The 8,419-nt window shown below is 47.0% G+C and overlaps 1 long non-coding RNA gene across 1 annotated transcript; it reads right to left on the reverse strand.

Moving 5' to 3' along the window:
- Positions 1-2,508: 2,508 nt before the first annotated feature.
- LOC121843234 lies at positions 2,509-7,647 on the reverse strand. The gene is made up of 3 exons (XR_006081476.1): positions 7,623-7,647; positions 5,171-5,201; positions 2,509-2,633 (listed from the first exon to the last, which is right to left on the reverse strand). It is a non-coding gene; the product is annotated as an uncharacterized LOC121843234 (long non-coding RNA).
- Positions 7,648-8,419: the final 772 nt, after the last annotated feature.

Below are 8,419 nucleotides of genomic sequence, written 5' to 3' on the forward strand. Positions count from 1 at the left end.
CAGAGCCCCTGCGGGAGAGAAGGCAGGTCCAAGCCAGTGGTTAGGAGGAGGCAGGTAGTCCAGTGGTTAGAGGAGGCAGGTCCAGCCAGTGGTTAGAGGAGGCAGGTGATCCTAGTGGTCCAGAGGGACAGGTAGCCAGTGGTTAGAGGAGGCAGGTACGAGCCAGTGGCCAGAGGAGGCAGGTAGCCCAGTGGTTAGATGAGGCAGGTATCCAGTGGTTAGAGGAGGCAGGTAGAGCCAGTGGTTAGAGGAGGCAGGTTCCAGCGGCCAGAGGAGGCATCCAGCCCAGTGGTTAGAGGAGGCAGGTAGATCCAGTGGTTAGAGAGGAGACAGGTAGCCAGTGGTTAGAGGAGGCAGGTGTCCAGCCTAGTGGTTAGAGGAGGCAGCCCAGCCCAGTGGTTAGAGGAGGCAGGCAGCCTAGTGGTTCAGAGGAGGCAGGCATCCAGTGGTTAGAGGAGGCAGCCAGCCTAGTGGTTAGAGGAGGCAGGTAGCAGCCTAGTGGTTAGAGGAGGCAGGCAGCCTAGTGGTTAGAGGAGGCAGTCCAGCCTAGTGGTTAGAGGAGGCAGGCAGCCCCAGTGCCAGATGAGGCAGGTATCCCAGTGGTTAGAGGAGAGCGGCAGGAGAGCCCAGTGGTTAGAGGAAGCAGGTCCAGTGGTTAGAGGAGGCAGGTAGCCAGTGGTTAGAGGAGGCAGGCATCCCAGTGGTTAGAGGAGACAGGTAGCCCAGCGGTCAGAGGAGGCAGGTAGTCCAGCGGGCAGATGAGGAGGCCTAGTGGAGAGGATCCAGCGGTCAGAGCAGGCATCATAGTGGTTAGGGAGGAGGCAGGTAGCCTCCAGTGGTCAGATGATGATGGCGCATCCAGCGGGTAGCCCAGCGGTTAGATGATGAGCAGGTACCAGTGGTTAGAGATGTAGCCCAGCGGTCAGAGGAGGAGGCAGGTAGCCCAGTGGTTATTCCAGCGGTCAGATGATGCAGCGCGTTCCAGCGGTCAGATGATGCAGGCAGCATCCAGCGGTCAGAGTGATGCAGGCGTTCAGCCCAGCGGTCAGATGAGGCAGGCAGCCCAGCGGTCAGATGACACAGGCATCAGCGGCCAGATGATGGCAGGCAGCCCAGCGGCCAGAGGAGGCAGGTATCCTAGTGGTTAGAGGAGACAGGTATCCTAGTGGTTAGAGGAGACAGGTATCCTAGTGGTTAGAGGAGGCAGGTATCCTAGTGGTTAGAGGAGACAGGTAGCCTAGTGGTTAGAGGAGACAGGTAGCCTAGTGGTTAGAGGAGGCAGGTAGCCCAGTGGTTAGAGGAGACAGGTATCCTAGTGGTTAGAGGAGACAGGTATCCTAGTGGTTAGAGGAGGCAGGTAGCCTAGTGGTTAGAGGAGACAGGTAGCCTAGTGGTTAGAGGAGGCAGGTAGCCTAGTGGTTAGAGGAGACAGGTAGCCTAGTGGTTAGAGGAGGCAGGTAGCCTAGTGGTTAGAGGAGACAGGTAGCCTAGTGGTTAGAGGAGACAGGTATCCTAGTGGTTTAGAGCGTTGGACATGTAACCGGAAGCTAGATTGAATCCCGACCTGACAAGGTACAAATCTGTTGTTCTGCCTCTGAAAAGGTTCCTAGGCCGTCATTGAAAATAATAATTAGTTCTCAACTGACTTGCCTAGTTAAATAAAGATAAAATACCAGTTTTAAATATTAGTTTAATACTAATTAAATGAAGGAAGTGTAAATGGTTCAATAATAATGTAAATCTGATATAAACACACTGAAGTCTGAAGGTTGAGGAAGATCATGACGAATGACCTGCTGTGTGTTGTATCGGGTGTCGACCACTCCTCCAATCAGAGGCATGACGATACCGTTCTCCTGGAACGCAATGACAAGCTGCTCTTCTTCCTCCTCTTCATCACCAGGATGAGGGAAGTCTGGAGTCTGCAGGGAGAACTATCACCTCTTCAAACAGCCTGCTCACCAGAGAGACGGGGGAGGGAGAGAGAGAGGGAGGGAGCAGAGAGAGGGAGGGGAGAGGGAGGGGGAGAGAGAGAGGGAGGGAGCAGAGAGAGAGAGGGAGGGAGGAGAGAGGGAGGGAGGAGAGAGGAGGGAGAGAGAGAGAGGGAGGGAGAGAGAGGGAGGGGAGAGAGAGAGGGGGAAGAGAGAGGGGAAGAGAGAGGGAGGGAGAGAGAGAGAGGGAGGGGAGAGAGGGAGGGAGAGAGAGAGAGGAGGGAGAGAGAGGGAGGGGAGAGAGAGAGGGGAGGGAGAGAGAGAGGGAGGGAGGAGAGAGAGGAGGGAGAGAGAGAGAGGAGGGAGGAGAGAGAGGGACAGAGAGAGAGAGGGAGGGAGGAGAGAGAGGGAGGGAGAGAGAGAGAGAGGGAGGGGAGAGAGAGAGGAGGGAGGGAGGAGAGAGAGGGGAGAGAGAGAGGGGGAAGAGAGCGATGTCCTTTCTCAACAGCATTCAGAAAATGTAATTGTTGCTTTAATGTACAGTTTGATTTTGACTGTTTTCTCCCTGCAGTCCTACCTCGTCAGCAGGGGGCAGCAGTGCTGTGCTGGGGTTAGAGCTGGGGTCAAGGTTGGGGGCTCCATGACCGTTGCTGTCACTGTGCTCGGTCCCTGACCCTGACACACTCACTGAGGGAACAGACGCTGGAGAAAACACAGAACCAATCACAGACACACACATTGAACGACAACCAATCACAGACACACACATTGAACGACAACCAATCACAGACACACACATTGAACGACAACCAATCACAGACACACACATTGAATGACAACCAATCACCAACACACCCACATTGAACGACAACCAATCACAGACACACACCTTGAACGGCAACCAATCACAGACACACACCTTGAACGACAACCAATCACAGACACACACCTTGAACGACAACCAATCACCAACACACACCTTGAACGACAACCAATCACCAACACACACCTTGAACGACAACCAATCACCAACACACCCACCTTGAACGACAACCAATCACCAACACACCCACCTTGAACGACAACCAATCACCAACACACACCTTGAACGACAACCAATCACAGACACACCCACCTTGAACGACAACCAATCACCAACACACCCACCTTGAACGACAACCAATCACCAACACACCCACCTTGAACGACAACCAATCACCAACACACCCACCTTGAACGACAACCAATCACCAACACACCCACATTGAACGACAACCAATCACCAACACACCCACCTTGAACGACAACCAATCACAGACACACACCCACTGGGATAATCATAAATAAAAAGCAGTGAATATGAGATATATATATATATATATATACGTATCCAACATCTCATTCCAAAATCATGGTCATTAATATGGAGTTGGTCGCCCCCTTGCTGCTATAACAGCCTCTACTCTTCTGGGAAGGCTTTCCACTAGATGTAGGAACATTGCTGCTATAACAGCCTCCACTCTTCTGGGAAGGCTTTCCACTAGATGTTGGAACATTGCTGCTATAACAACCTCCACTCTTCTGGGAAGGCTTTCCACTAGATGTTGAACATTGCTGCTGTAACAGCCTCCACTCTTCTGGGAAGGCTTTCCACTAGATGTAGGAACATTGCTGCTATAACAGCCTCCACTCTTCTGGGAAGGCTTTCCACTAGATGTTGGAACATTGCTGCTATAACAACCTCCACTCTTCTGGGAAGGCTTTCCACTAGATGTAGGAACATTGCTGCTATAACAGCCTCCACTCTTCTGGGAAGGCTTTCCACTCAGATGTTAGAACATTGCTGCTATAACAGCCTCCACTCTTCTGGGAAGGCTTTCCACTAGATGTTGAACATTGCTGCTATAACAACCTCCACTCTTCTGGGAAGGCTTTCCACTAGATGTAGGAACATTGCTGCTATAACAGCCTCCACTCTTCTGGGAAGGCTTTCCACTAGATGTTGGAACATTGCTGCTATAACAGCCTCCACTCTTCTGGGAAGGCTTTCCACCAGATGTAGGAACATTGCTGCTATAACAGCCCACTCTTCTGGGAAGGCTTTCCACTAGATGTAGGAACATTGCTGCTATAACAGCCTCCACTCTTCTGGGAAGGCTTTCCACTAGATGTTGGAACATTGCTGCTATAACAGCCTCCCACTTCTGGGAAGGCTTTCCACTAGATGTTGGAACATTGCTGCTATAACAGCCTCCACTCTTCTGGGAAGGCTTTCCACTAGATGTTGGAACATTGCTGTGGGGACTTGCTTCCATTCAGCCACAAGAGCATTAGTGAGGTCGAACACTGATGTTTGGCGATTAGGGCCTGGCTCACAGTTGGCATTTCCAATTCATCCCAAAGGTGTTCGATGGGGTTGAGGTCAGGACTCTGTGCAGGCCAGTCAAGTTCTTCCACACTGATCTTGACGAATCATTTCTGTATGGACCTCGCTTTGTGCACAGGGGGCATTGTCATGCTGAAACAGGAAAGGGCCTTCCCCAAACTGTTGCCACAAAGTTGGAAGCACAGAATCTTCTAGAATGTCATTGTATGCTGTAGCGTTAAGATTTCTCTTCACTGGAACTAAGGGGCCTGAACCATGAAAAACAGCCCCAGACCATTATTCCTCCTCCACCAAACTTTGCAGTTAGCACAATGCATTAGGGCAGGTATCGTTTTCCTGGCATCCGCCAAAACCCAGATTCTTCCGTCAGACTGCCAGATGGTGAAGCGTGATTCATCACTCCAGAGAACGTGTTTCCACTGCTCCAGAGTCCAATGGCAGTGAGCTTTACACCACTCCAGCTGACGCTTGGCATTTTGGTGATCTTATGCTTGTGTGTGGCTGCTCAGCCACGGAAACCCATTTCATGAAGCTCCTGACAAACAATTATTGTGTTATTGTGTTGACGTTGCTTCCAGAGGCAGTTTGTAACTCGGTACTGAGGGTTGTAACCGAAGGACAGACGATGTTTACACGTTACGTGTTTCAGCACTCAGCAGATCAGGGGGAAACTCTAGCAGGGTAGAAATTTAACAAACTGACTTGATGCAAAAGAGGCATCCTATGACGGTGCCACGTTGAAAATCCCTGAGCTCTTCAGTAAGACATTCTACTGTCAATGTTTGTCTATGGAGATTAGAGGAAGACTGACCACTGGGAGACAGAGAGGTAGAGTGAGACTGACCACTGTTACCTGGGTCAGCTCCATTCTTGCGAGGTGTTTTCTGGAGACAGACAGACAGACAGACAGACAGACAGACAGACACAGAGAGATAGACAGACAGACACAGAGAGAGAGAGAGAGAGAGAGAGAGAGAGAGAGGTCATATGGATTCATTGTACAGCAGAGGCCCTATCAGTCATATGATTCATTGTAAAGCAGAGGCCCTATCAGTCATATGATTCATTGTAAAGCAGAGGCCCTATCAGTCATATGATTCATTGTACAGCAGAGGCCCTATCAGTCATATGATTCATTGTAAAGCAGAGGCCCTATCAGTCATATGATTCATTGTACAGCAGAGGCCCTATCAGTCATATGATTCATTGTAAAGCAGAGGTCCTATCAGTCATATGATTCATTGTACAGCAGAGGCCCTATCAGTCATATGATTCATTGTAAAGCAGAGGCCCTATCAGTCATATGATTCATTGTAAAGAAGAGGCCCTATCAGTCATATGATTCATTGTAAAGCAGAGGCCCTATCAGTCATATGATTCATTGTAAAGCAGAGGCCCTATCAGTCATATGATTCATTGTAAAGCAGAGGCCCTATCAGTCATAGATTCATTGTACAGCAGAGGTCCTATCAGTCATATGATTCATTGTAAAGCAGAGGCCCTATCAGTCATATCTAAAGCAGAGGCCCTATCAGTCATATGACTCATTGTAAAGCAGAGGCCCTATCAGTCATATGATTCATTGTACAGCAGAGGCCCTATCAGTCATATGATTCATTGTACAGCAGAGGTCCTATCAGTCATATGATTCATTGTAAAGCAGAGGCCCTATCAGTCATATGACTCATTGTAAAGCAGAGGCCCTATCAGTCATATGATTCATTGTAAAGCAGAGGCCCTATCAGTCATATGATTCATTGTAAAGCAGAGGCCCTATCAGTCATATAATTCATTGTAAAGCAGAGGCCCTATCAGTCATATGATTCATTGTAAAGCATAGGTCCTATCAGTCATATGATTCATTGTAAAGCAGAGGCCCTATCAGTCATATGATTCATTGTACAGCAGAGGTCCTATCAGTCATATGATTCATTGTACAGCAGAGGCCCTATCAGTCATATGACTCATTGTAAAGCAGAGGCTTATCAGTCATATGACTCATTGTAAAAAGCAGAGGCCCTATCAGTCATATGATTCATTGTAAAGCAGAGGCCCTATCAGTCATATGACTCATTGTAAAGCAGAGGCCCTATCAGTCATATGATTCATTGTACAGCAGAGGCCCCATCAGTCATATGATTAATTGTACAGCAGAGGTCCTATCAGTCATATGATTCATTGTAAAGCAGAGGTCCTATCAGTCATATGATTCATTGTAAAGCAGAGGCCCTATCAGTCATATGACTCATTGTAAAGCAGAGGCCCTATCAGTCATATGATTCATTGTAAAGCAGAGGCCCTATCAGTCATATGATTCATTGTAAAGCAGAGGCCCTATCAGTCATATGATTCATTGTACAGCAGAGGCCCTATCAGTCATATGATTCATTGTACAGCAGAGGTCCTATCAGTCATATGATTCATTGTAAAGCAGAGGTCCTATCAGTATGATTCATTGTAAAGCAGAGGCCCCATCAGTCATATGATTCATTGTAAAGCAGAGGCCCTATCAGTCATATGATTCATTGTAAAGCAGAGGCCCTATCAGTCATATGATTCATTGTAAAGCAGAGGCCCTATCAGTCATATGATTCATTGTAAAGCAGAGGCCCTATCAGTCATATGATTCATTGTAAAGTAGAGGCCCTATCAGTCATATGATTAATTGTAAAGCAGAGGCCCTATCAGTCATATGATTCATTGTAAAGCAGAGGCCCTATCAGTCATATGATTCATTGTAAAGTAGAGGTCCTATCAGTCATATGATTCATTGTAAAGCAGAGGTCCTATCAGTCATATGATTCATTGTAAAGCAGAGGCCCTATCAGTCATATGATTCATTGTAAAGCAGAGGCCCTATCAGTCATATGATTCATTGTAAAGCAGAGGCCCTATCAGTCATATGATTCATTGTAAAGCAGAGGCCTCATCAGTCATATGATTCATTGTAAAGCAGAGGCCCTATCAGTCATATGATTCATTGTAAAGCAGAGGCCCTATCAGTCATATGATTCATTGTAAAGCAGAGGCCCTATCAGTCATATGATTCATTGTAAAGCAGAGGCCCTATCAGTCATATGATTAATTGTAAAGCAGAGGCCCTATCAGTCATATGATTCATTGTAAAAAAGCAGAGGCCCTATCAGTCATATGATTCATTGTAAAAGTAGAGGCCCTATCAGTCATATGATTAATTGTAAAGCAGAGGCCCTATCAGTCATATGATTCATTGTAAAGCAGAGGCCTATCCAGTCATTTAGTAGTAGTGTTTCCTGTTCTATTTCCAAACCCATCTGTGAGCTGACCTTCTCCACGTGGTCAGAGCGACGGTCCTCTTCATAATGTCCTCCAGACGCTAGGAGATGATAGGAGAGAACATTACACACAGGACACAGGACACAACCTAACTTCTATTTAGAGCACATGGAAGGAGGTATTGTAATATATGAGATAAGAGAACCCTGAGGATAGGAGTGTATTGTAAGATAAGAGATAAGAGAACCCTGAGGATAGGAGTGTATTGTAAGATAAGAGATAAGAGAGAACCCTGAGGATAGGAGTGTGTTGTAAGATAAGAGATAAGAGAACCCTGAGGATAGGAGTGTATTGTAAGATAAGAGATAAGAGAACCCTGAGGATAGGAGTGTATTGTATGATAAGAGATAAGAGAACCCTGAGGATAGGAGTGTATTGTAAGATAAGAGATAAGAGAACCCTGAGGATAGGAGTGTATTGTAAGATAAGAGAACCCTGAGGATAGGGAGTGTATAAGATAAGAGAACCCTGAGGATAGGAGTGTATTGTAAGATAAGAGATAAAGAGAACCCTGAGGATAGGAGTGTATTGTAAGATAAGAGATAAGAGAACCTGAGGATAGGAGTGTATTGTAAGATAAGAGATAAGAGAACCCTGAGGATAGGAGTGTATTGTAAGATAAGAGAACCCTGAGGATAAGAGTGTATTGTAAGATAAGAGATAAGAGAACCCTGAGGATAGAGTGTATTGTAAGATAAGAGAACCCTGAGGATAGGAGTGTATTGTAAGATAAGAGATAAGAGAACCCTGAGGATAGGAGTGTATTGTAAGATAAGAGATAAGAGAA

Source organism: Oncorhynchus tshawytscha, unplaced genomic scaffold (assembly GCF_018296145.1).
Source record: "Oncorhynchus tshawytscha isolate Ot180627B unplaced genomic scaffold, Otsh_v2.0 Un_contig_9167_pilon_pilon, whole genome shotgun sequence".
Lineage (NCBI taxonomy): Eukaryota > Metazoa > Chordata > Actinopteri > Salmoniformes > Salmonidae > Oncorhynchus > Oncorhynchus tshawytscha.